General features: G+C 44.5%; 1 long non-coding RNA gene across 1 annotated transcript; it reads right to left on the bottom strand.

The window, feature by feature from the left end:
* Positions 1–2247: 2247 nt before the first annotated feature.
* LOC118970697 (uncharacterized) lies at positions 2248–20417 on the bottom strand. Its single transcript, XR_005058754.2, has 3 exons — positions 20300–20417; positions 18396–18488; positions 2248–2496 (listed from the first exon to the last, which is right to left on the bottom strand). It is a non-coding gene; the product is annotated as an uncharacterized lncRNA (long non-coding RNA).
* Between the last annotated feature and the right edge of the window lie 6212 nt (positions 20418–26629).

Here is a 26629-nt window from a genome sequence, read left to right as displayed (position 1 = left end):
ATGCCAAAGGAGAAGCAAACCCAGAAGCCAAGTGAGTCACCCAGTCTGGAAGACTGTCCTCCCGTCCCTGCTTCCCTTTTGCTCCCTTGCCCTCACTAATTGTTTCCAGGGCTAGAGCTGTGGGCAGACACAGCCCAAAGGCCTGCTCTGTTCTTCCCTGCCCCTCTTGCGCAGGCCTCACAGGCCACCCTGTGTTGCTGGTGCCCATTCATCTGAAACTAGCTGTTCACTGCCCCAGCAAAAGGGGCCTTTCATCCCCTCATTATCCCTCCATCGAAACCTCAGATGGCAAGAGACTTCAAAGCACCCTGACCAAGTCTGCTCCCAGTCTGCGGCAGCTCTCCTGCAAGCAGGGGCAGGAAGGCAAAGTAGACCCACTGTCCTCAGTAGTTCCACTCTACATGTGGAACTGTCGTCGGTCCTCAGCAGTACCCAGTCTGCCCTGTTCTGTGACTTTTTGGGTTCTTCCATTATTTTGTCTATTAGAGAAATAAAGCTGTTACCTCTGAGGGGAAAATATTTTTCCAGCCTGGGGCAAATTACCTTTGAAACCAAAATCAGTCAAAGGAAGAAATAAAGTGGGAGAAACCCATTTATTGCTTAAAGGCAGTCATCCACTTCTGCTCACCTGTGGCTCTGGCGACTTGGCTACAAAAGGGACCCCATCCAACCTCTCCTGTCTAGATATGCCCTCGGTCCCCCTTATAATTACCTATTGATATAGAGATAGACTACTTCTTTTCATCCCTTGGAAACACCAGTTGATATGGAGATGCCCTAAGGCCAGGTTAGAAATTCTGGAAATATTGCAATTTTACCCACAAAAGCCTTCAGAGGAAGGCTCTCTGACAACTCTGAACTGACCCTTTGTTCTGTTGAGAAGTCCCGTTAGCAGCACAAGCAGAAATGCTCTGTCTTGGAGCTACCGGTTGGTTGAGTCTTGAAAACAAGAGACCCTGGGCACAGCTCCTGGATTTCTCCATCTTATCCTTTTCCTGTGATTTCATTCTTGATTAGAACCATATTTCTAAGAGTAAATCTCAGAAGAGGTTCTGAACAGTAAGTAGAATGGCAAAGGGCTATTTTCCCATCTTGATATTGAGGGCCGTGTAAAACCTACCTGGTCCTTTTGTTTTTCATCTGATTTTTAAATTGAGGTTGGGATGGACTTTTATAGCTTATGGATCTTTGAACATTTGTAGTGTGGTCCTTAAGTCCCATCAGAATCAAATACAAAACAGGGTTTCTCCCTTCTTCCTCCTCACCATCTCATTTTCCTAAAAAAGAGGTACCCAAGTTCGTTGAGCAATATTGCTAGACAAAAGCACATTTTTAGCCTGTCATCTGCCTGGACCAAGCACTACTGAAAACCCTTGTGAAGCTCTGAGCATGCGCATACAAGCACATGACCTAAGGCCTGCTAGAATCTTAAGCAACTGATTTCTGACCTATTTGGAACCATGCTTCCCAGCCTGGTAGTAAACCAAGACTTGAAGGTAACCAGACACTAAGAGGAATTTAGCATCTGTCTCATGAGCCAGCCAGAGCCTAGAACACAGACTCTTGCCTTATTTGATGTATTTATTTCCACCAAGCCCCACACTTACTCCCCACCCCCTACCCTAAATCTAGCCTTAACAGTTTCTGCTTGGGAAAACTCACTGAAATTGAACTGCATGATATGGTTCCCCCTTGCCATACAAAAGTTGCTATTTGCTTCTAATACAAGCTAAAAAACCCTCAAGTCCCGAGGGGATTCAGCACTATAGCTCTCTTGCCCAAGGCATCAACCATTGTTACTTCTCCATTAAAGGAGGCATCCCTGTCCCAGGAGTCCAGCCAGGTACAAGGTGATGGGAGGATCCCAATGTCCTCTTCTGCTGCCATTGTTTCTTCTCTCCTGCGAGCTTGCGTGATCTGACATGAGGTGATTCTAGAAGCAAGAGTAAGAACTCAGCTCTTAGCTCCAAGATTTAGATTGACAAAAAGCCTCATGCATTTCATGAGCTGGCAGTTGGACCCTTTCTGCTTTTCAGTGGAGTGTGTTCAAGATCTGTCGAAACCATCCTTTGATAAGCTTGGAGCTTAGACTTTTAAGTGGATGGAGCTGGACTCTATGTTCTTAAATAGGTGTGGGAATTGGGTGTTCTGCTCAGAGGTGGGTCTACAGGACACTCAAAGTCACAAGATACCATGCACAATGATCTGATAATTTTATTCAAAGATTTATTTTTTTTGCAAAACAGGCATTACAGGTTTATAATGTAAAATGCTTCATGAATTTTTAAGCTAGAACTTGAGATTTTGAAAGACACTTTTTCTTGATTGAGGTAGGAGATTCAGGCAAAGCACTTGAACCCTCCAGGCCAGTTCAGCGACTTTGCTTTGCCCCCAGGGTTAGAAGTTCAGGAAACCTTGATGATCAGAATGATTATTAAGGTCTGTTCCAGCTCTTCAATTCTCAAAATGCCTCCTCTCTCTCCCGGGGCCCTCATTCTTTCCAGAGGAAGACAAAAACATTCCATTAGGTGAAAACTACTTCTCCTGATATTCATGCTGTACCATCTAAACAGAAAGCCACCCTGATAGGACACTGAAAATTGTGGATCCAAGGACATATGAACCCCACAGTGGAGAGTTCCCAAGGATGACTGGAACCAGGGCTTTTGTTGTTCAAGATCATCTGACACCACACCACCTGGTGAGGGGTCACCACTTCCAGCTGTGTGACCATGGGCATGTCCCTTAACCTTGGCTGTATCTCAAGTTCCTCATCTGTGTAATGGGGATAATGATAACAGAATGTACCTCATGGGATTATTAGAAGGATTGGATGACTATTTATGAAGTGTTAGCATAGTGCCTGGCATACATCAAGTTCTACAAAAGTGTTTGGTAAATAAATACAACACATCTGGGAACAGTTCCTTTCTCAAGATCTTTACAAATTCTTAGTTCCAGCAAAAGCCTTCCCTTACTACCCCTCCAGAATTCCCGTAGCAACTGTTCTATAGATAAGTGATAGGAGAGGTTCTCAGTCCCCCTAACCACTGCCGTTTTTTCCCCTTCCTTATGCTTGGTAGGGTGGAGAATTTGTATAACAGCTCATGCTAGTTATTCTAGGTAAGGCTGCCTATATAAGCAAGAGAAAGATGTGTCTGACTTACAGATACTTATGATAGGCTCAATAATGACCTCCTAAAGATGTCTACATCCTTATCTCCAGAACCCGTGAATAGTTATCTTATATGGTAGATGGGATTAAATTAAGGGTCATGAGATGGGGGGATTATCCTGGATCATCCTGGTGGGCCCAGTGTAATCACAAGGATCTTTATAAGAGGGAGGCAGGCAGTCAGACAGAGGACAAGATGCTACATTGCTGGCTTTCGATGGAGGAAGGAACCAGGAGCCAAGGAATATAGGCAGCTTTAGAGGCTGGTAAGGGCAAGGATACAATTCTCCCCGGGGGCCTCCAGAAGGAACGCAATCCTGCTGGCACCTTGATTTTAGACTTCTGGCCCCCAGAACTGTAAGACAATGAATTGGTGTTGGTTTAAGCCACTAACTTGGTGCTGATTTGTTAGAGTAGCAACAGGAATATAATACAATGCTCTATACAAACACTTTCTCTAGAAGGAACCTGGAAAGCTCAGAGGACTTGACCTTGCAGCAACATGCCAGGAGCAAACCATAGCCAAGTAGAGAAAAAAACATCAGAATACCAGTATGTTTTCTTAAGGATGTATTTGGAATCATCCTCTGGACTCCGTTTCATGATTAACTAAGAAAGAGATCATTAATGTCTGGTCACAAACTGTACCTGCATGTGTTTCCAGACATAGCAGGAAATTTGTTCCTTAGAACTTATTTGAAAAGTTTTCATTTTTGCTTGGTGCCATTTCTTCCATTGCTTTTGTTGGCTGTTGCCTAAATCTTTTATTGACATTTTCCCATGTTTATATAATAGTATTGACAACTAACATTTATCATGAGCCTGCTGTGTATCAGGCACAGTCCAAAGCACGTACAGGCATGCATTGATTTAATCTTCCCAATAACCTCTTGAAGCATATACTGCTGTTACGTCCATGTTACAGATGAGGAAACCAAGGCACTGAAAGGCTGAGTAACATTCCCCAGTGACACAGCTAAGAAGAAGATAGGCCAGCCTTCAAACCCAGGTGGTGTGGCTCCAGAGTCCACAAACCTAATTGCTGTGCTATCTTAACCCTCATAATAATGAACTTCCTAAGGACCAAGACCCAGTGTTATTCTTGTTTTCACTGCCCACCCTGACCCCACTATGCCTAGCACATTTCTTGAGCACCTGTTATTGCTAGGGCTGTGGTAGACACTCCCACATATATTACTTATGTAATCTCTAATATCACTTTAAGTGCTTTGTACAAGGTCATACAAATACCGAATTGGAGGAAGCCCCACCCCATGTTCTTTTCAAAGCACCATGCTGAATTACAGCAATGAGAGCACTGGAGTTGGAGCCAAAGGCCCTGATTGGAGCCTTAGCACTTCCACTTATTATACATAACTTGTGCCCATCTCTTCACCATTTGGGCCTCTGTTACTTCACCTCTAACATGGAGATGATCAAATCTATCTATCCTGTGGGGATTCTGAGCTCCTACTGGATGGGCTGGGAAGCAGAGCCAGCCTCCTGCAAGGCGGCAGCAGGTGTCAAGCCGGCTGTTGAAGCAGAGCTGCAATGGGCTGTCTACCCTTCTCCCATGAGGCCCAGCTCTGGCCCGCCCCCCATGCTTTCTCGAAGAGGAGCCACCATCCCACTGAGGAGCTGGAGATGGCTTCCTCTCTGGGAACAGCACTGGATCACAGCCCCAGCCCCCAGACCAGGATCTTGCTGCCCTGGGCACTGGCAGCAGGTTAGAGAACCTTGCTGTCACTTGGGGATGGGCCAGGAGCTGAGGTCCTACCTGACCTTCTCCTTCTATGTGGTTCTGGTCCCCTATTCAGGCACTGACAGGGATTTGAAGACTAAAGGGCTATGGGGCCTTCTTGTGTGAGGTAAGGACATGTTCCAGTGCATGACAAATAGACAGACCACTGCATTCTGCTACTTCCCCAACCAACAGAGGGGAAAGGGAGGCAGCCCTGAGCAACCTCCACCCCAAGTCCAGGAACAGGAAATCTCCTCAGCACCCACCTAATTATTGAAAACCTGACTCAGGATTTTAAGTTGTTTGGTCCTCTGGACATTATAATATGGATGTCTACGGCTTGCTTTTTTGGACATTTGACTTTCAAACACATTTTCAGTCCTCATTATATGTGAGTGAAAATAGAAGTTTGCCCCAGCCACCTCGGGTGGGTGCTTCACAGCCACGCACTGCCCTCTCAGGGGCAGATGGCAACCGCTCGGTTACATCTGCTGCAGGTGGAGCAATACTGTCGGGCTCAGCCTGGCTCAGCGCTGCTGCACCTCAGAATCACCTGGGGAGACTAGAGTAGATGTCAAAGCCTGGATCCCTCCCTGACCGGTGAGAGCAGCCCCTCCGGGGCCAGGCAGGAGAACACCTTAAAGCTCTTCTGCTGGAATTAAGGGTCAGCCAGGACTGGGAACTCCAGGAATAGCAGTTAAGAGCTCCGCCTTTGGAATCAGACAGACCCACATCTATTACTCAGCAGAGGTAAAGTGATGGGCAACTTCTTGCCTCCATTTACTCAGCTGTGGACCAGTATTCCTCTGTGGAAGAAGCACATCCCAATTTTTTTCACACCATGAAACACAGAGGAAATAAAAATATTTGTAAAGCAGCCCAAAGTAAATAAATGAGGGGAGGTGACCTTCTCAGGCGCTCCAACCATCCCAAGGGCTGAGGAGACGGGTCCATGCATACTATGTCCCTGTCAAGCACATTGGTTGGGAGGCTTTGCAGAGAAGACAGAGTGGGGGATTTTTACCAAGTCAGCCTACCTTAGACTATTAGAGTTAAAAGAGACCTTAGAAAATGGTCTGTTCTAACTCCTTCATTTCACAGAGGAGGAAACCGAGGCTGGAGAGGTGGGGTGACTCACCCAAAGAGTGTGCCAGATCGGTATCAGGGGTTGTCTTTGGTCAAAATTAAACACCTGGCCAGGAGATGCTTCTCCTCCCTTTGATCAGAGGGTAGCCTCAAAACAACACTCCCGTCTCTTCTCAGGGGATCTCACTCCCCTCACCCTGGATAACACTCGGTGCTTCGGCCCCACACACTTTGTGCAGCCCAGTAGTCTGGCTGAGAGACAACTGTCTTGGGGTGCCCGTGTCTGTGCAGAATGACAGCAGACAGGTTTCTTTGCTCATTGTCTTTGCCTCTGCAGTCTGAGAAGCTGTAGGCAATGGCTGTGTGCAAAACTAAAGCCTGCACTATGGGAACAGAGGCACAATCAGACAGCAGCTGAAGACTGACACGTCAACCAGTCAGCATGCTGAAGTCATTTGTCTAGCTAAAGGATTGTTTTTCCCCTTTCAGTTTAGTTTAGCTGTGGAATGGCTGGCGTTTGGGGGAACTGTATGGGCCCTGACACTTTAGCTGCTTCTTCACTGCTGATTTATATCGGATGCTGATTCTGGAACCACTGGTTGCCCTGTGTACATGCAACTCACAACTCACTCCCTCCCCTAACCCCTCCATTCCCTTTCCCTACACTGCATGGAGATGAAAAATCAGAATGTGAAATGTAAAATGTGCTGGTGACAAAGGAAGGCCAAGAAGCCACTGGCTCTATGGGTTTGAAGCCAGGTGCATTCTCTCCAGTATGGTTGCAGACTGTCTTTGAAACAGATGTCACCCACTCCTCCGCCATTCTCTTTGCATACGGGAGGCACAGAGCTCCAGAATGGGAGACAATAGGCATTAATATCCATTGGAATGACAGCTGTTTATGACTCGCTTTGCTCAGGACACGTGTCCCCCAAGCAGAATGATTAGTGCTCCAGCAGAATACGATATTTGTGGGTAATCAAAAGCGAATGGCAAATCATTTGGACTAATGGAAAGCAGGGTCTGCATCAGCCTTTCTGGAAGTTACCACCAAGAATAAATAATAAAGTGAGCTCATGGCAGTAGCCTCCCTCCTACTCATAACATGGTGGATTTGTTTAGTGTGTCCTGGGAAAACTTACCTGCCTTGCCAGGGTGTTATGAGGATTAATTAATGTTTGGAATTCCACTGAAGAAATGTACCTTCTTGATGCAAATTAATATCATTCTATAGTGCCTTTCATCCCAGAATCTCAAAGTGCTTCCCCAACTATTAATTAAGCCTCACACCCGTGTGAGGGAGGAAAGAATCATTTTGCCCACCCTGGCGCAGCAGAGTTTCTGCACCTCAGTCACAGAGTCTAATGTTCAAGTCGCCCTCCAGGAGGCAGAGGGACCCCATTAGTGAGCATCCCTAAGTGCTTCATAATACATGAGTCACTAGCAATGCACACCAAAGCACTACACTTGATACCCATGGCCATAAGGACTTGTTTAATTTTGCTTGGTCCCTAATTGTCTGGGCTACTTGTTTTATTTTTCTCCCTCCCCTGTAAAGCAATAAGGTACTTGTCAGATGAGAGCCCAGTTAGCAGCTCTGAGTTACAGTGTTCTGACTACACCTTCTAATTCTGTTCTTCAGTATCTGTAATTCCAGAGACAGGTTGCAACTCTCTCCCACCATGCATACCCCAAAAGAAGTTAATTTATCTGTCACAAAAATTTTCATGGAATTATTAACAGGAGGGCCCATTAGACACCATGTTAGCAATCTGGAAACTGCACGCTTGTCTAACATAGGAGCATCTCAAGCATGTATTGTAATTCTTTTTCATTACAAGTGCAGTAATTCAAAGGCACAAATCTCTTGTACTGGCTCCTTTTAAAAGCACTCTGGAAATCATGTGCATGAACATCATTCCAGTGTGTGCTGGAGACCAATCAGCCTGCAGAGCCCTCAGGAAATGCATTTTGAAGAAGACCTTTTTGGCATCAGTTCTGAACAGGTTTAAAACAGCTTCAGGAGGCCAACTTCCTAGTCATGAAAACCTGGGAGGATTTCTGACTCTAATCCTGCTTCAGGGGTTGAGTCACTGTGTGACCTCAGAAACATTCCCTAAGCTCCATGAAGTTTCCAGTTTCTCTTGTATTCATCTTAGAGCTGGAAGACCCAAGATCCCAGCTGGGTTGACCACTTACCAGTCATGTTACCCTGGACAAGCCCACTAACAATTTTGAGGCCCCATTTCCTCACCGGTAAAATGGGAATAATGATGGCTGCTTCACATACTTTTCATGTTGTGTGGATGGAATGAGATCATTTTTATGCAGGAATGCTTTGTAGACCAAGTGTAAGTGGCTCCTAATTACAGGAGGAAAATCATCCTAAGAACCCTGCAGCTCTAGGGAGATAAACTTGTTCATAGTCATAAACCACATTGAAGTAGTCATCTCTAGATGTGGCACACTATTATCCATGCTAAGGAGCACTGATAAGAGAAATGGAAAAGCTCTAAGACTTTGCATTCTTAGGCCTAATCAGACAGATTCTAGCAGTTATGGTTCCGTTGATCTAGCTTCTTTCCCCCTCCCCCACCCCATTCCTTATCTCCTAGTCTCTTGGTTCTGTTGAAGATTCCTCCCCAATGCCATGTGGTCATATGCAATCTCATCCACACCTCACTAACAGAGTGAGCTGATGACCCAGGTTGGCCAATTAGAATATTCCATCCTCTGGCCTAGGGGAGGGGCATCAACTCAAGCATGACCAGTTGGATCTTTCCAATGACTGATGTTAAGATATTGAGAGAGAGGTCCTATTTCCAGTGAAGTTGCTCAGCTGGGAGGAAATGAGTTGCCTGCCACTTGAACAAAGCCTGGTGGGAAATGCCATCAGGCAGAGGCAAGAGAGAGGCAATTACTTAGAGCGTGTGTGCCCAATGGGGCAATGACTTAATGCCTTGACAACATCATCTGGGTTCCTGCATCTGGCTATTCCTAGGCTCCTAATTTCCTGATTTTATGAGCCAGTGAATTACCATTTTACCTGACCTAATTTGGGCTGAATATTTGTTCCTCGTAATAGTAAAAGTTTTGATGAATTCAGCCATGAACTTACCAAGGAAGAATAGACAAGATTTATCACTTCACCTTTAGGGACAGGTGAGTCATGTAATTCCACCCTCCATGACTGGACAAAGCAGTTGCTTTGTGAATCTTTTTACAGTATCTATAAAGAATATATAAAAGGTGATTAGAAATGGCCTTGTTTTCTAAAGGGAATATAGTCCAACTCGTCATAAATCAGTTGGGCATCACTAGAAGTTTGGGGTCTATTCTCTGCCCGCTTCTTATAATTTAATCCATATTGTCAACCAGTAACTATTCTCCTGATATTAGTTCCTCTGTTTGGGCTTCCCCCTCTCTTCTACACCTTCCCCATCAGAAATCTTCATTCTCATCTCATTGCTCTGCCATTTATATCACATTATTCTATACAACAGGGTTAGGTGCTTTCTTATAGGTAAATTGAAAGCTCTTGGAGACAAGTTTGGGACCCCTGAAAGTACAGCACACTGCCTGATATATAATGGAATCTTGAATTTACTAATTGGTATTGTCTGTGACATATTGCTTACTGGAATTAAGGGAAACTAAGGCACAAAAGAATGACTTTTTTATTCTGAGATCAGTCTAATAGTTTGGACCAATCAAAACACTGAGGTGCAATTGGTGTGTGTGTGGGGAAAAAAATTAACCCACCTCACTACTGTGAAAATTCAATTGATCTGCACCAGTAGAGCAGTTTGAACAGTGCCCAGACCATAGTGAATACTCACTAAATGCAAGCTAGTATTATCAAGAGTGAAACCTGGCCTGCAGTGCTCATTCAGCTATGGGCAAGTGGACACAGAATGCATTTGCACCCCGGTCCTGCACAAGCTGCACTTTTTAGTTTTCCTGATTGTTTTGCCTGTGAAATCAGGTGCTTGTTTCCCCACACCGTCTCACTGTCCTGTGGGGTTGGGAAGCAGGTGGCATGCTCATGAAAACCTACGATGATGTGTCACCCTCATGGCAAGTCACAGATGGTGTCTGAGATGCTGTTACGGAAACCAGCAAATGGAGACCAAGGATGCCCATCAAGCTTCAGTTAAGAATCACAGCTCTGCTTTTGGTTCTTGTCAACACATTCTTCTGGCTTGTTACCTTAGTGAACATTTATTTTTCTTTATCATGTCCCAGTGGTAGTTTTTTTTGTTCTATTTTTGGACATAAACTTTTACTTTTTCACCAATTTCCTTCCCCACTCGCCCTTCTCTGATCTTCATTTGCATCCCCTTGCTTGTGTGAGATGTAGCTCTTCATGACTGTCAAATGGATGAAATGATTCTCAAGGTCAGGCAAGTTTATGTGTCCTCTGAGGCCTCCCACAGGTAACTTCTGACCTATGTGCACTTCATTCACAGAGCTGTGAAATGTGTTCAACTTGCTAACGAGTCAGAGAGTATTTACAGAGGAGGGATGAGTCAGATGGGGACCATGGGAAGATGGAGAGGAGCCAGCTGTTAGGCTTCAAGAGTACATTTCCCACACTGGAATGCATCAAAGCCTGGCGGTATATACTGCAGGCAAGTCACCCACATAGTATAAAACTGATTTAATTTACTATCAAATGCTTTGTTTTGCCATTACATAATCACAAATGTGCCCCCAAAGAAGCAGTGTTGGAATGTAAGCCAGGGCAGGGAGCCAGCCAGGCATGAGTTCTAGTCCTTGTTAGAAAACTCCCTCCACTTTCCAAAACCCTCAGTGGCCTTTCTGATCTGTGACAGGGACATTCCTTGACACCACTTTTGTCTCTTGACTTGTCTTCCATTTACCTTTATGGTGAGGTATGCAGTTTGCCAGCCAGATTCTAGAGCATGCTGGAGACACAGAAAGGGTAACTGGCCTGGTGACTTCCAGTGCTGAAGTGACTCCCAGCCCCACCACCCCATACACTGCCTACTCCCTTGTGAAATCACTGCTCTGAAAACAGAACTCAGTGCAGCTGGAGAGGGGACTGGGGAGGACAGCCCTCACCCCATTTCCCCGTAAGGCCTTGCTGTGAAATCTCCCAAAAGCTCTGGATGCTAATTGACAGAGATCCACTTAGCTGTCCCTAAACACCTCAGCTGCTTATACTGGATGAGGGAAATTGGTTTCAGGGATAGATGCATCTCAAGAAAGTTGGCTAGAGAATGGATTTCTAAAAAGAGAATTTCATTTTCTCCTGACTTCCATGACAAAATTGGAAAATTTGTCACACTGGGGAAAAATCCTCTCAGGAGATAGAAATGAACATTTGGGAGGGAAAAGAAATTAATGTAAAGCCACGGCAATGGCACATCGCTCTTTGGAATGCACCAGTGCCCACTGGGAACCACTTTATGGTGTACTCTCCTTTTGAATCATTTCCAACATTTCTACAAAATGTTGGAACTCATGAACCTAACACACTGTCAACCCCTTTTCCACTTCACCCAAATCTATTAGAATTTCCACATGATTCAAGGTTCCATTTCTATGTTCTTGCACCTCTCAAAACTTGCTACTGCTCACTCTACTGGTCTGAATAAGGCATTAGGCTGCAACGTCACATTTTTCTCATTTATTCATTCGTTCACTTATTTATACCCTGCTTCATTCCTATAAATTAGTTGATGTGGCTTACAGGGATAAAGATGATAAAATGGTATGTTTGCATTTCAGATTTAATTCTACTTGTTTGCCTTAATTAAGTCAATTTTGACATTTTAATGTCATGGAGTTATAGCATTAGATACTAAACCTTCATCTATTTGAGCTGAAAGAGTTTGAGAAGTCATCTAGTCCTACCTGCCACCCAAGATAGCTTCTACCATACCTTGTCCAGGGAAATGGAGAGACGTTTCCACCCCCACTGAAGAGCAGATTGCTAAGAAACTACACAAAACCCCTTTCATGAAGTGGTCCACGCAAAGCCCTCATTTATGATGTGAAGCTTGGTGAGTTTCCCAGTGAGTAAAGAAAATTTGAGTCTGGAAAGACTGTTACAAATAACCCAGATAATTTCCTACTACCACTATCTGCTGATAGAAATTTTTCTCTCAATAGCGATATCTGAGGCACTTTTAGCTTCTCTTTCAGTTTTTCTCCTTTTTAAGGTTCCTGGAAAAGAAAAAGTTTCTGTTCTCTGAACCCTAGCTCCCCCCACTGCCACCTCCAGGTGAACATTGCTCATCCATTGTCACCCACACTTTGATTCACTGGAATTTCCAGGACTCGTCCATAGAATCCCTCTGCTGCAAAATGCCCCTTTTCTGGGTCAGTTCCCCACAGTTATTTCTGCAACTGTGAATAGACACTAGGTCACCTGCAAAGGGCGACTATAGGTGTCCTTAGTGGAGGTGAAAATACGGGCGGGAACATGGATCTGACAGCTTAACTGCTCAGCTGATCGTCGGAGGCTTCTGATCTTCCTACCCACTCTGTGGGAGCTCCTCTGGCAAGCACACACCCTCCTCAGAACTGTAGTAAGTCCCATTCCATCTGTCACGTTGTTCCAGGATCACAGGGGGCATGCACACAATGTAAAGCGGGCTTGCACAGCCACGTTCACTAGACTGTGCCATTATAATCAGTGACTTACAGGGAAAAGGTTGGTGTCTGGCTCAGCTCTGCTCCTTGTGTCCTCTGCATGCTGGGATCTGGGCTGATGGGCAGCCCTTGGTTGGTACATGTTGTTCCCATGGCAGAGGCAAAGGGATGGCCAAATCTTGTGATGGCTTTCCCAGTGTCTGCTTGCAGGTGACATATGTCACTTCCACTCAGACTCCAGTGGTCAAAGTACATCACATGGCCAAGCCTGGTGTCAGAGGGGTGGAGATGAAACCACACCACAGAGCAAAGGAGGGGTATATCATTGTCTTGCAGTGAATGAGGTGAATAATTGGGACCAATGATACAATCTATCTCCATTGATGACATTAAAGTTGGGGGGAAGGCTCCCACAGAGGAGCTAACTCATTTATTCCAACTATACAATAACATGGGATGTCCCTGTCAGGATTTTCGGGGCATCAGCTCCCTGCTTTTCTTCAGGCAGCACTGAGTGTCCTTTGCAAAATGTCTTTTCCCTTCTTTATGCCAGACCCTTCACTCTTTACCTCTGTCCTCACCACACACACGGCACTTGGGTCTTCTTTGCTCTCCCCAGTTCCCTACCTGCTCTTCATTCCCAGGCTGTAGTCCTTCCCAAAGCCTCCTTTTGTGCCTTGAAGTCCTAGGGGCATGAGACACAGATGTTCTTGCCTATTCCCATTTCCTCTGGTGGGCACAGTAAGAGGAGAGCCTCAAGTCCTTCTGTGGAAAGCAGGAAAGACATAGTGTGTGCTTGACTTCAGGAGGCAACTTGCTGTTGTTCGTTGCTCTCTCTCTGAATTTCTTTAGTTATAGTCACATTTTAAATCAGATATCTCACACTGCAAGCATTTATCTTCTGCCCACAGACTTCCCTGAGATTATAGATGAGGCTCATATTCTCCCTGCTAGCAAAGCTTTTTTTTTTTTGTACTTTCTTAAGCTACAAGGCTATCTGGCTCCTTCACAAACTTTGGTTACGTATAGATTACTTTTCTGTTGACTTATCCTGGAGACGTGTGCACTTGTAAGATGTCTCAGTGTGTGTGCATTCTGTTTTTTATCAGCAGTAAGTGAAATCACTTCTACCACTCAGTCAGCTGGGAGCCCAATGCAGGATCCACCCACATCTGTTGAATTGTCTCACCCCCGCCCCACCACCACACTTTCTCTGCTCTTACAAAAGTACCACTATTTCTTTGTATGTGTCAGGACCTTGCTCCTGCCCAGAAGGTGCCAGTACAAATAAGCATTTTCAAAGTCCTATGCCAACATGTGCTTTTCCCAGCATTCCACTGTTCCTTAGCATCGGTCTGTGATCTCATATCACTGTTTAAACCACGTATATCTTAGGGAAATAGCCTGGGGTTGTTACCACACACTGACACTTCTAAATTGTCTCCAAAACAGCAATGCTTATGGGCACCAGGACATTCACTTTTCAGTTTACCAAACTGTCTTTCTATAGTCACTTAGAAAACTCCAGCCTGGACTTGACTTACACTGCCCAGTCCCCTCTGAATGAAGCACTCCTCTACTCAGGGCCTCTAAGGGAATAATCCAATGAAAGGTACCTTGCAACTGGCCTGGATTAAGACCCTGTTGCCACTCAGGTATGAAATTGTCTGGGTTTCTTCCCAGAAAGGCCATGACCTTTGACCCTTATGATGTTCGCATTCCTGCCCCCTGAGCCTAACTCTGACGCTTTGGGACAAAGGGTGCTAACCTATAAATTGCCAGGCTCTTTCTTCTAAGGTACAGATGACTGTTTGAGATCATGTAAAGCCAACTGCCTCTGAAAGAACACATGCTGAGAGAAGGTATTGATACAAATGTCCAGTGAGCTCACACTTCCCAGAACCGTGGAGTAGAAGGAACACTGATCTTTGGGGGAGACCAGTCTATTCCAACCCCCTCATTTTATACAGGAAGAAATAGAGACCCAGAGTGTCGAGTAAAACCTGCTTGCAAGGCCGGTGAATGACAGAAAGCACACTTATCCCTTAAAGCAACGCTCTTTCTGCTTTACCATGCCCCCTCCTCAGGCTAAGCACAGTAATGTTTTTCAGCAACAACAAAACAACAAGAAGATATTTGAAATATTTCTATTTTTGAGAATGAAACATGACAAACAATGGCAACTTTTTGATGTCCCCATTTAGATGGGAGTTGTTTTACCTTGGTTCCCATCAGAAATAGTGAAAATAGCATTCAGTGGTTCTCCCCACACCAGCACAGCCTTTCTGCTTGTTCCTGGAGAGCTCGTCCACACCAACAAAACACAAGCCATCACTCAGGAGTGTGTATCTACTGCCTGCATGTCATGCCTGGGTCTTCCCTGTCTTGCTCAGACAGTGTCCCTCTGTGATGTGTACTCACAGATGTGCTGGAGGAGTAGCCCTCTCTTTGCATGGCTCCCAGCACCTCCAGGTGCAGTTAGGTGCTTAGTAAATGCTGTTGTAGGGTGACATGTTTCTACTACATGGCTTTTTCTTTTTTTTAGATCACCATCCTGGTGATCTACCCCAGTTAGGCCTGCTGATGCTGATTAGCAGTATGTTGCAAAATTTCTTTTGGCATCTTTACCAAGCTCTTTTGTAGGCTGGTGAGTAAGCAGACCATGTGGAAAGAGGTAGGAGAGCTGGAGTTTGGAGTCTGAATGTTGCCCTATGGTAGAAGTACAGAACTTGGTGTCGGGAGTTTAGAGTTTCATTTCCTGTTCAGCCAACTACTCTTTGTGTGATGAATACACTGATGTCCCTGTGCCTACAGGCAGGGGGACTGTTCATGCAGCTCTGGTGCAGGCGGGATCTGTTTATTTCACAATTAGCAAAAGGGAAAGGGCCTCGTCTGAAATATTTAGTGAGGATCTCAAACTTGACACTCCTTCCACTGACTGTAAGCATCTCCCTCCCCTTGAAACAACTGTCCTAGCACCACATTTTAAGAGTCTGCGGCTTATTTTTTTATTAACTCTAGCAAATACCATAGCAGCGTTTGTTCAAATTGACTTTTTAAAATCATTTTCATTGGGTCTGGGGTTTCTCCAAACATGTTACCCTGGGAAAGAAAGGATCAAAATACAAAAGTTTTCATAACAGTATTTCTGAGGGAATTGCCCTGGTGAGTATTTTCAAAATAGCAGCAAAAGCAGCTTTGATTTCTTTCCATCACAATGTTGCAAAAGAGCCTAAATACAGCTTTGCATTTGTTTAACTGAAAGCTGCCATTTCTCAATGTGGGTTGGGTGTTGTGTCTCAAAATGATGAGCACAGTTAACTTCAGCTACCAAAAAAAAAATTTTCGAGTCTTAGCATATTTGCACTAGAGTGTCATTGTTGAAATAATTCTATGAGGGATCTTGCCGGGAGAAAACCTACAAAACTTGGAATTACTTAGAGAATACATGGGACTGGTTTGCATTTGATATGCCTCCTATTTGGCATTGCAAAAAAAATGTGACTATATCATATTTTCCTGACCTGGGCAAATTTATCATTAGTACAGGAGCAATAATAACAACAATAACAATACAAATAAAGACCATAAAATAATGCAAAAGACTTTCATAGCTCTTACACATTTTGGTCTAAACAGTTATTTCAGAACTGGCTTGAAGCAAATACGTTAGTTCCAGGTCAGTCTAATCTTATAGGGCTGATCAATTCTGGGATCCTTATTTACTTTAAAAATATGAGCTTCTTCAAACAGTGCCTTCCTTCAGATTATTTATAATATATTTCCATTGACAAAAATGTGATTTCCTATGTCATAGCTCAAGAACACATTTTTGCATGAACCAAGGTACCCATTAACAGCACAACCATGGCCAGTCTTGGACGGAGCTGGGCAAGCAGTTGCAATGTGACTGGGCTGTGGGGTGCTGATGTTTCTTCTTTGTGTCTCGGCCTTGAGAAGGCAGGAGCAAATAGATACAGAAGGTTGGGTGTAGCAATCCTAAACTCTGAGTCAATTTGCCTGGCCATGGATTTCCAGGCAATTAAGGAAATGGACTTGAAAATTAACTCATGGGTATGTGCTTGGGGCTCTGAGCAGGGTCCATTGACTCTTGTCTTTCTTAAGGGTGATGTATCATTGATTCCTCAATGGGATTCCCTCCATCTGATTCTCCCATCCCAAAGGATGTCAACCAGGGATGTAGGCAAGGAAGGATGGGAGATTTGGGTCATCTATTTCTAATCAAATGTATAATTTTCAGAAATGACTGACACTGAGAAACCTACTACTTAAGCTATAACTAAGGGGAAAAGTCTGAGTTAAAGTAAGATTGCTGCTGCTTTGAAATAGGTGACTTAAAGAAATGAAAACTCACAAGGGCAGTTTTAGGAAGGCAGAATTATCTGGATCCCCAAGGACAAAAAGTAGAAAAATTTCCCCACTAATTCTTTTCTTTCTTTAAACATTCTAAAGGTTTATTGAATTACAGTTACAAGTGAAAGAAGGCAGTTTGTACTATATGGGAGAAGAATATGTTATAAGGTCTTTTTTAAAAAAAATCTTAACTGTTTCTGTGAACTCTAAGAAAAGGGGACTACAAGGGTGATATAATTTTGAATTTGGTTTTTAATGCTGGCATTTGGAAAAATATTATTTTGATACACTGGCTGATAAATTATTTGCTAATTCACGTTAGGTTGCTGTATGCATTTCAAGACCTGGTGCATAAATCTCATGTTTCCATTAATTCAAAAAACATTTATTAAGCACCAGCCATGTGTCTGAAATGAAACTGGGTTAAACACTGGGATTCTCTGATAAGCAATGCTTCTATTTATTCAATAATAAGTAAGATCAAGCAAATACAATGCTCCATTGGGCCCCTGCTATAAAAATTTAATAGAATCATAGAATTTGAGAATTTAAAAATATTTTAGAGATTACCTAACCCACTGAAACCCACAAAAGAAATATATTTTACATGTGACCCAGAACACTTGTGTGTATGTTTTTGTGGGTGAAATATATATACACAAATGGAAACAAGTTTCATGGAACAGTATCAACCCTCATTTTGATCTATTGCACTTTTAAACATGTTAATCACAAACTTCTAAGTTGATTTCATAACATCAGTGGACTTCAATCTGAACTTTGTAAAACACCTATAGAGTATAACCCTTTATTTTCAAGATGAGAGTTTGAACCTGAGCTAGATTATTTGGTTATAGTAGAGATTTGGTTAGTGAAAAGGCTAACCCAGATGTCCTGTCTGCTTGTTTACTGGTCTCTATCACATTATCTTGTTTTGTTTTCTTCTTAGAACTCACTATCACCATTGGAAATGACCCTGCTCATTGTTGACTTGGGTGTTACCTGTCTTTCCCTCTAGGAAGTAAAGCTCTTGTGATGAGCCATTTTCAATGATATACTTACTAGTGTTCCACCCACACAGGGCTTGACATATATAGTACATGCTCAATAAACGCTTTTTGAATCAGTGAGGGCTCCAACGTGGACCCCGCTTTAAGCAAGTATAGATTTGTCTGAAAAATTTGGTAGGGCCATTGCTACCAGCATGCCTTTTATGAGCGAGGAAATAGAATCCAGAGAAATGAAAGAATGTGATACAAGACACCACACAACATCAATTAAAAAGCTAGACCCAGAAACTAAGTCTCCTGACCCTGGTTCAAGGCCCTGAGTTCTCTCTGACATGTCTTGTCATCTTACACTGTTAACCTAATTATTAATGTTATTAGGCTGACTTACCCAGAATACTCCTCAGCCCTGAGGTGCAGCTTTTCCATTTTCTGAGAGCTGGGGGTGCTCAGTTGTAGAGAATCCACAGACTTTGTGATAATCCTGTCAGTTGGGTATAGCAACAGGAAAACACGCTTCAGATGTGTTGAAAGGTCAGAAATTACATTTACTTCTTCTAAATTATGATCAAATCAAATGGGAAATCAAATGGGAAGCACTTTTTAACATCCTAGATCCTAACCAAATTCTAACAAAGAGACAAACTTGCTTTGTAATTTAACTTTAGGAGACTTGTTTAAAACAAGGCAAATTGCTTCTGGTCAGAAGAGGTATTTATTTGGCCAAGTTTCCAGTATGATTTTTAAAATTTCTTAGAAACTAAACTCCAGGACTCCATGTCCAAGAAAAAGAATGAGAGAGAAAGGGCTGAAGAGAGCCTCTGACTTCAGGCTATAGGGGAAAGCCCAAATTTTGCAGAATGACCACTGTTTGAACCAGCTCATCTTGCAACTTACCCCAATTCATCACAACTCCAGGGCATGCTTGAGAAAGCTCCAGCTTCCTCGATAGGTGTAGGGGCTCCTTAGGCATCTGCACCCCAGGCTGTTTCTTTAATAACCTCAGCTTGCCCAGAGTGTTCCCTACCCATCCTGGGTCTTCTGTACATATATGAGTCTAGCAACTGTGACGGGTGATTGAGAGCAAGTGCCTTTGATCCTGAAATGAAATTTTCATCCGATTTTTTGATAAGTGCCATTGGGAATAGGGCTTGGGACAGCCTGGGAGTATTCTGCCTTCTGAATCAGATTTAGCAAATAATAAATACAGGCTGGCCAGGCATGAAATGTTTTGTCTGGTGACCCTAGAACAGGGTTTCCTCAAGTTTTTGTTGTCTATTCTAAAGTTGGCGAGGCAAAATTGGGATTACAAAGGGAAAAGAAGACTAAAATAAAAGTGATCATATTTACTGAGCTCTAGAAGCAATTCTCAATTTCGTATTATCCCAGCATAAATGTTGCCCCTGCATTCCATTCACAATGCAAAACATCAGGGAACAGAGCTCCCATGAGGACCTAATGTACCCAGGGGGGAAGCTGAGAAAACATTAAAGCAGTAGCCAGGAGCTTTAATGAAGTTAACCTGCTGAAACCAGGGGAGGTTTGCCTGAACTACACCTGAAAGCACTTTGATTATGGCGTCAGCTTCAAAAGAAACCTGGTGCCTCATTTCTGAGCTCTGCTGCATTGAGAAATAGAATTGCACCTTTGTATTTAGGCTAATTTTGCTGCCTTGCTGAGGGTTGAAAGCACTCTTACGCATTCTGAAGATGTAAGGAAAGGGTCTGCTCCTCCCCATCCCCACCTCCCATGTCACAAGCCCAAATGGACACAGGGCACTCTGAACCCTTCAGCTGCAAATAGTCCTAGGAATGTAAAGCCCAGTGTGATAATGTCTTCCTGTTCAGAAAAGATAACCTCGTACTTTCCGGCTAACATTGAGCCAGTTTGGGTTCTACAGGTTTGCTTTTAAACAGAAACAACAAAACTCAAATAATCCCTAACCTTTGGAAATTTCCCCCCTCTTAACACATACACTTCCTTTAGGCTTTTTAGTATTATAACTTCCTTCTCCATTTCCTTTTATTTTGTAATGCTTTGCATTTGTATATTTCTGCTTCCTTTTTCCTTTTTTGCTTTTGCTGATCTCTCTCCTTAGCATTCCTTTCATTTCCTTTTGCATCTCTTCCTCTTGAATTTTAGGTCTGCATTTTCTCTGGTGTTTTCTTTTCTGGTCACAGCTGCCCCCTAATGGTTTTCAAGATCATTACAGCTTAGGGCTAGAGGAGAGGCAGAGGGACGGAAGGAGTGCTGGAGGAGGCTGGGGAAAAAGATAAAACAGGGTTTGGCTTTTACCTTGCAACATAGTCTCAGGATCTCTTGGAGGATACCCAGGACTTCTTTCAATGGAGAGGAGAACTGCAAAATTGGGGGGTCAGGATGGGAGGGAAGCTTTCATTTTCACTGAATATCTTCTCATCCTGTTTGAAAAATGTTTAAGATGTACTACTTATTCTTTTTGTTTAATTTGGAAAATAAATAGAATCCAAGTTGGAGATGGAGAAGGAGATGGCCTCTACAAACTATTTCTAGGCTCCTGCAAAAAGCAAGCATCACTCCAAGCCCCATCCCCATCAGGGGTCTCATGCAGATACTAAGGGTTGATTGGCAGCTCAGTAAACTGTGTAGGAGTAAATATGAAGAAGGAGAGTGGGAACTAATGACTATGGTGGGTGTGAATTAACCCACCCTGGAGTACCTCAATAGCAAAAGGTCAGCTCCCTGAATCTTGCCTTTCCATCATGACTTCCATGCTCAAATTAGCAGCTATTGCCATCATAATGTAACAATCACCTGACACGTAGATGTCTAATTAAGGCACCATAAGTCACAGGTTACAAATTCAAAAAGCAGCAATAACTAAAAAAAAAAAGAAAGAAAAAAAGTCCCTTACAAATCAGTGGGTCTTTGATAGCACATGTGTATATCTGTGAACAAAGAGCAGTGCACACCCATAGATAGAAGATTCAGTTTCCAAGAATACTCATCTATGAATTTAGTATGAGACTGGGAATTGTCAGCTCAATGTACGATTTTCCTGAACAGTAAAAAAGTTCACATTGTATCCCTGAAATTTCCAATTGCATCACCTACAAATGCCATGAAGTTACAAATAAGTTCTTGGCCTTTTTGACTGTCAAGTGGAAGCTGCATTTTATTCAAGGGTCTAGGAAAGGGCTTTGTCCAAAAATATCTCCTCTGAAACCCTGAGAAGATGCCTGACATACTTGCCATTATTTCTCTTTGAGAAAAGGTACCCTGATAATGGAATATCCAATTGAGCCCCATCCATACATTAACATCTTCTTGAGAGATAAATGATTATTAAGGTCACTTACTTAAGGTGGCTATGAAATTAAGACTTAAACCAGTTTGAAATGTAAGAATGAGGATGGAGTGAGGACAAATCCCCAACCAAAATTCAAAACCTAAAGGAGGTAGAAGCCAACCCCTTCATTCTACAGGGGAGGCAACTGGTCCCAGATTGGTTAAAAGACTTCTCACCACCCAAGGGCAGTGGAGACCTAAGGTCCATTGCCCTAACCTCAGGTTCCTGCTGCCCCAACCTGCTTCTCTCTCCCAAGGACTGGAGCTTAAGACCATTAAGTCAGGACAGTACTTTGAAGCCTTTGATTCCTGGTCAGTGCTCCAGAAAAATCAACCAAGAGAGCACAGAGGGGCAATGGGTGACAGGCAGTAATATGAGCCAGCCCTTCTCTTCCTTGCCACATAGACACCAAACATTTTCAAATGATGCCTCTGCTGAATTGAGGTTCCCTTTTGGGGAAACAAGATAGATAGTCTCAGAGACTTACAAGGGTGTAAATTTCTGTGGGCTTCTGTGGGAAATCCCCAGCTCTGGTGTTTTGATTATGTAAAGCTGAGCTATCCAATATGGCAGCCATTAAACACATATGGAATCCATATTTTTTCGAGGGGCTCAGAAATTATATTTAATAAAATTAAAATTTTAAATTCACTTAGTCATGAGAGGCACATTTCAAATGCACAGTAGCCATGTGAAAAGCACAGCTATCTCCTTCATTGCAGAAAGTTGTCTTGAAAAATGCTGCTCTAAATAGAAGGGTTGGTGGTATCATTTTTGAAGCACTGATGCCTCAAATGGACAAAACTTAAGTAGCAGAGAGAAAGCTGTCTCATGCTTAAGCCAAGTAGTGTAGAGGGAGCAATATGATTCCTTTAGTTTCCAGGGATGTCAGAATGAATCTGCACATTTCCCTCATCTTTCCTTTTTCCATTCATAATGTTCTCTCCTACCTGATCTAGTGTCTGTGTCTGAGAAAGAGATGCAGTTGAGAGTAAAGGAGATTTCGATACTTGATAGGAATCAGTGAGGTTTCTGGGAACCACCAAAGGTAATATCAAATAGAAACTACTCGGTGGTGTTCAACTGTATTGAATAAAAGAAAAATGTTGATTGTTAAAAGGGGGAGTGTGAAAGAACCCCATTGACCAGAAACCTGAACTTCAGCTTTACACCAAAGAGAGTAAAAAATGAGGACCTACATTTTAACTGAAGCTTTGCCTCTGAGACAGATGCAGCTAAAGATTAACTAGAGCAAGTAGTGACTTACAGATAAAGATGCAATTATGCCTCATTTCTCCCCCTTTCAGGGTGAGAGCCTATTGATGTTAGGGTTTAGATAAGGGGAAGCACCATGTGACAGGTGGCATCTACTATGGAAACATGAAACTTCTGGAGCTTTTAGACCCTATGTTCCCAGAAGACAAGACCCAAATGTCTTACTTGCTTGCACTTCTCCTGCATAGTCATGCTTCCATAAGCATTTAATAAGTACAATGTGATGAGCACAGATGGAAAACTGTACCTGAAACAAACCTCCAGTAACAACCAATGGTTGAGTGGGTTGGTGGTGAAAGGGCTGGATCCAGCTCCAGAAACCCCATCAGCTGGCACACTGTTGCTGCAAACCTCCCGCCCCTGTGAGGAGAGGGTCTTGGTGTTTTCAAAAGGCTCTTTGCTGTTGCTGCTAAATAAATGTCACAAAGTAAAGCTGCGAATTCTACCACTCTAACATCTTTGAGGACATATTCGGGTGGCTTTCTCCAGAATCTTGGAACACCTGCCCCCCCAGCTGAAAAGTGCCTGGAGAGGAAATGTGAAGAAATACTTGTCCAGGCATCCTTCAGGGGGAGCACATACATGGAAGGCTATCCAGTATCTCAGAACAGAGGCTCCCAATTGCTGGCCTGTTGAGCATTTGCATCAGAACCACCTAAAACGTGTGTTAAAAATACAGATCCCTAGACATCACCCCAGAATGCAGTCTTCAGGAGGCGCCCAGGGCTCTGAATTTTACCACTTGTGTGGGGTGATTCTGATGTGCCCTTGGGTTTGGGTCTGTCTAGCTGGGAACGCCCAACCTTCTGCTGGGGTGTGGCTAGGTTTCTCTCAGCATCTTTTACAAATCTGTTTTATGTTCCTCACATCCCTTCCTGTCAAAGGAATGGAATGTAGGATGGGATTATCTATTATTATTTCACAATTAAGGGTAATGATGAAAAACATCCTAGGTGAGTCAGTGACGCTGCCAGGAATCTTAGCTTCACCAAGTTAGCTGTTTGCTGGTCAGTTCTGTGTTTCTGTTAATGAGTTCGTTGTTTCTGCCAATGCTACTAGTAGTCAGGCTTCTCCACGGGTCAAAGATATGGACTCACAAACTAATGAAAAGTAGAGTGCCTGGCTCCTCACCCCTGCACCTCTGGTCAAAACTAAACCACTTGCAGCCAAACCCCTGAGATTCTAGTCCAGACAAAATCTGGGGCTGGCAGGTCTGAGCCAGTCCCAGTCTGGAGAATCTCCCTAAAAAGATTGATTTTCCATGAGGCACATGTGGGATTTGTGTTTAGTTCCCCAAAGTCCTCGGAAGTCCTGGATTAAAGCAATTCTCCCTGGGTTGGGAGCTCTTATTAGGAGTGGGCTGGGGGAGCTTTAGCTACACTCTGAATTATCCCCAGTCTGAAAAACGGCTTTGAGCTCCTGGAAGTAAAAGCACCGCCAGAAGGGCCACTGCAGGTAGTTACCATTATTTATTGAGTGCTGCCCCCTAGAGGATTAAAGGTGGCCAGGCCGCTTGAACTCCCCAGGGCTCTGAACCAAAGGCTCACCCTCTACCCAAAGGCAGGAAATCCAGACTTTCCTTAGGTGCACTGAGAGAGGGAGGTCTTACAGCTGTCGTGCTGAGGACTCCAAGGAAGTAAGTTAGCTCCCTCTTTAGGACACCTCAGAAAAATCAAAATCCACAATGCTGGGAATCAGGTCCAGGAAAGGAACGCTGAAACTGACCTTTCTCCCTGCCAGACCAAGCACCCTGGAAGCAGATGGATGGGAACTCTCTACCCTGAGACCCCAAGAGCAGAAGTCCAGAGCTGTCATTGTTATGGTTTCCCAATGGGCCTCAGTCTCCTTTTTCACTCTCTCCCCTCTTCCCTGTGCTCTTCACCTAAACTCTGGTTATAATGTTCTTAGAAACAGGATTCTTCCATGTTGAGCACTTGCTAGATTAGCCTGGCATGCCTGGTTGGGGGTATAGGGGAAGATGATACTAAATGACTCTCTTTATTCAGGATCTGTCACTGTAGATGGTGTCATTTGTCCTTAGGTTGGTATCTTGGCAATGACAGAAGCCAGGATCTCTGCTTAAGGTTCAAAATCCAGAATGCCTCTTTACTGCATCAAATATTAGGGAGTAGCCGTCTTTCTTCACAATTGATGTTTAAATAGGAAATAAGAGTAAATCTTGGGTTTTAGTAATGTGGATGTGCTCTCAAGCCAAGGAAAGAAGGGCAGGAAGGGAGAGAGACAGAGAATGAAAGGAATGAAAGGTAGCCTTTAGGCTGGACAGGGGATATGCTGGCTGGAAGAACTCACTAGGCCTCTGTTAAATGCCTTTTCAAACCAGGCATCTAAGATTAACAGAGGGATACACAGCCCATGAATTTACACAGCACTGTAAAGTACCTCCATTGCTTGGCTCAACTATTTGCAAATCACTTCTGATTCAATTTTGTTTTGGTTATCTCAGTGTAAATAACAGTTAAGTGGGAGTTACAGATTTTCCAAACACTGAAAGTGATAAACAACGCTAATGGCGAGTCCAGATAAGGAGGAAAACCACCCAGAAGAATCCACAAGAGCAAAGAAATAAATGGGGTAGTCAGATGTGTGTGTTTCTCGTCACTGAAACTTTATTTTCCTTAATCTGCAGAGTGGCAGAAAAGGTATATGCAGAGTGTTATTTAGACTGTTCCTGTTAGAGTCTTTATGATAATATAATAGGCAGCTAGTGAAGCAAGACAGTTTAGAAGCCACAAAGCCATCCTCAAAAACAAGGATACAAGTGTTTCCCCAGCTGTTAGCTTGCAGCTCCCTCTAAACAGTTTTCACACCTCCATTTAAAAATAGTTGGCATAATGCTGTTTTCTTTCTCTCCTCGTTGTGACCACATTTCCATGCGGGAAAAATGTGAATAGAAGTAGTTACAGTAGCATTTCGAGGAGAAGCCTTCATGTACCCGTACCTTGTTGGAGGGTTGGGGGAATTCAATTACCTGAAGAAATTCTCTGAAGCAAGGCTCTCCTCTTCTGATGGTTACAAGTTTGGGGCGCAGGGAGAGCTAAATCCTCACCCAGAAAGGAGAGTAGTATGTTTGGGACACAACAAAGGATCTGAGAGTAGTAAACGCAGGGAGTGTTTGGGGTTTTATTCCGCCGGGGCTGACCGTGTGTGTCGCCGCCACGCACTGCTGCCCGTGCGAGCGCATGGCTGAGCGGCTGCCTGGCTCCCTACTCCAAACAGCGTACGCCACCCAACTCCCCTTACAACGCCATTGCGCGTGGCATTGTGTTGGGTTCTAGGTGTGTGGCATCGGAGTTCGGGAATTTGCGAGGAACAAGGATTGTCCCCGTTGCCCGCGGAGTCTCCTTCGGGCGACGCGACCGAGGGCAGCGCGCCCAGGAGTGGCCCCGGGGCGCCCCTTCTCCGGGGCTTTACGCACGGGCGGCCCGGCGCAGCCAGGCGCGGAGGTGCCCAGGGTGGGCGGGTGGTGCCGGGTGGGAGCTGCCTTAACTTTGATCGGGCCGCGGCGCGGGCGAAGCCGCCGCTGCCCCGCCCGGGCTGAGCTGTGCGCCGCGCGTCTCCGCCGCTGCCTCTTTAATCAGGAACACAGAAGGGGCGGGCCCTGAGCCGGCGCGTAATCGGATAGCTCTGCCGCGGCGCTGACATCCACATGCTGCTCGGCCTGAAAAGGCTGGGGGGAGCCGGAGGGGAAGCGGAGAACGCGAGCGAGGCCCCGGCCAGCAGCCCGCCCCGGCACATCTCAGCCGCCAGACCCTCGGCGAGGCGCTGGGCGAGGGGGAGGTGAGGGCGGCGCGAGCGGACTCGGAGAGGGGCTCGCTCACCCGCCGGCGATCCCAGCCGCCGCCCCTCCCGCAGCAGCAACAGCCGCCGCAGGCGCCGCAGCTCCTTTCCTCGGACTCCCCTCGTGAGGTTGGCCGAGCGGGTGTAGCCGCTGGGGGAGGCTCCCGCTAGGGGAACCGGCGAGGGCAAGAGCCGGGCGGCCGCCTCCCACTCGGGCCGTCCGG

This window comes from Manis javanica, chromosome 12 (genome assembly GCF_040802235.1).
Source record: "Manis javanica isolate MJ-LG chromosome 12, MJ_LKY, whole genome shotgun sequence".
Classification (NCBI taxonomy): Eukaryota; Metazoa; Chordata; class Mammalia; order Pholidota; family Manidae; genus Manis; species Manis javanica.
The sequence above is the reverse complement of the archived record's forward strand: the minus strand, read 5'-3'. Positions and strand labels throughout refer to the sequence as shown.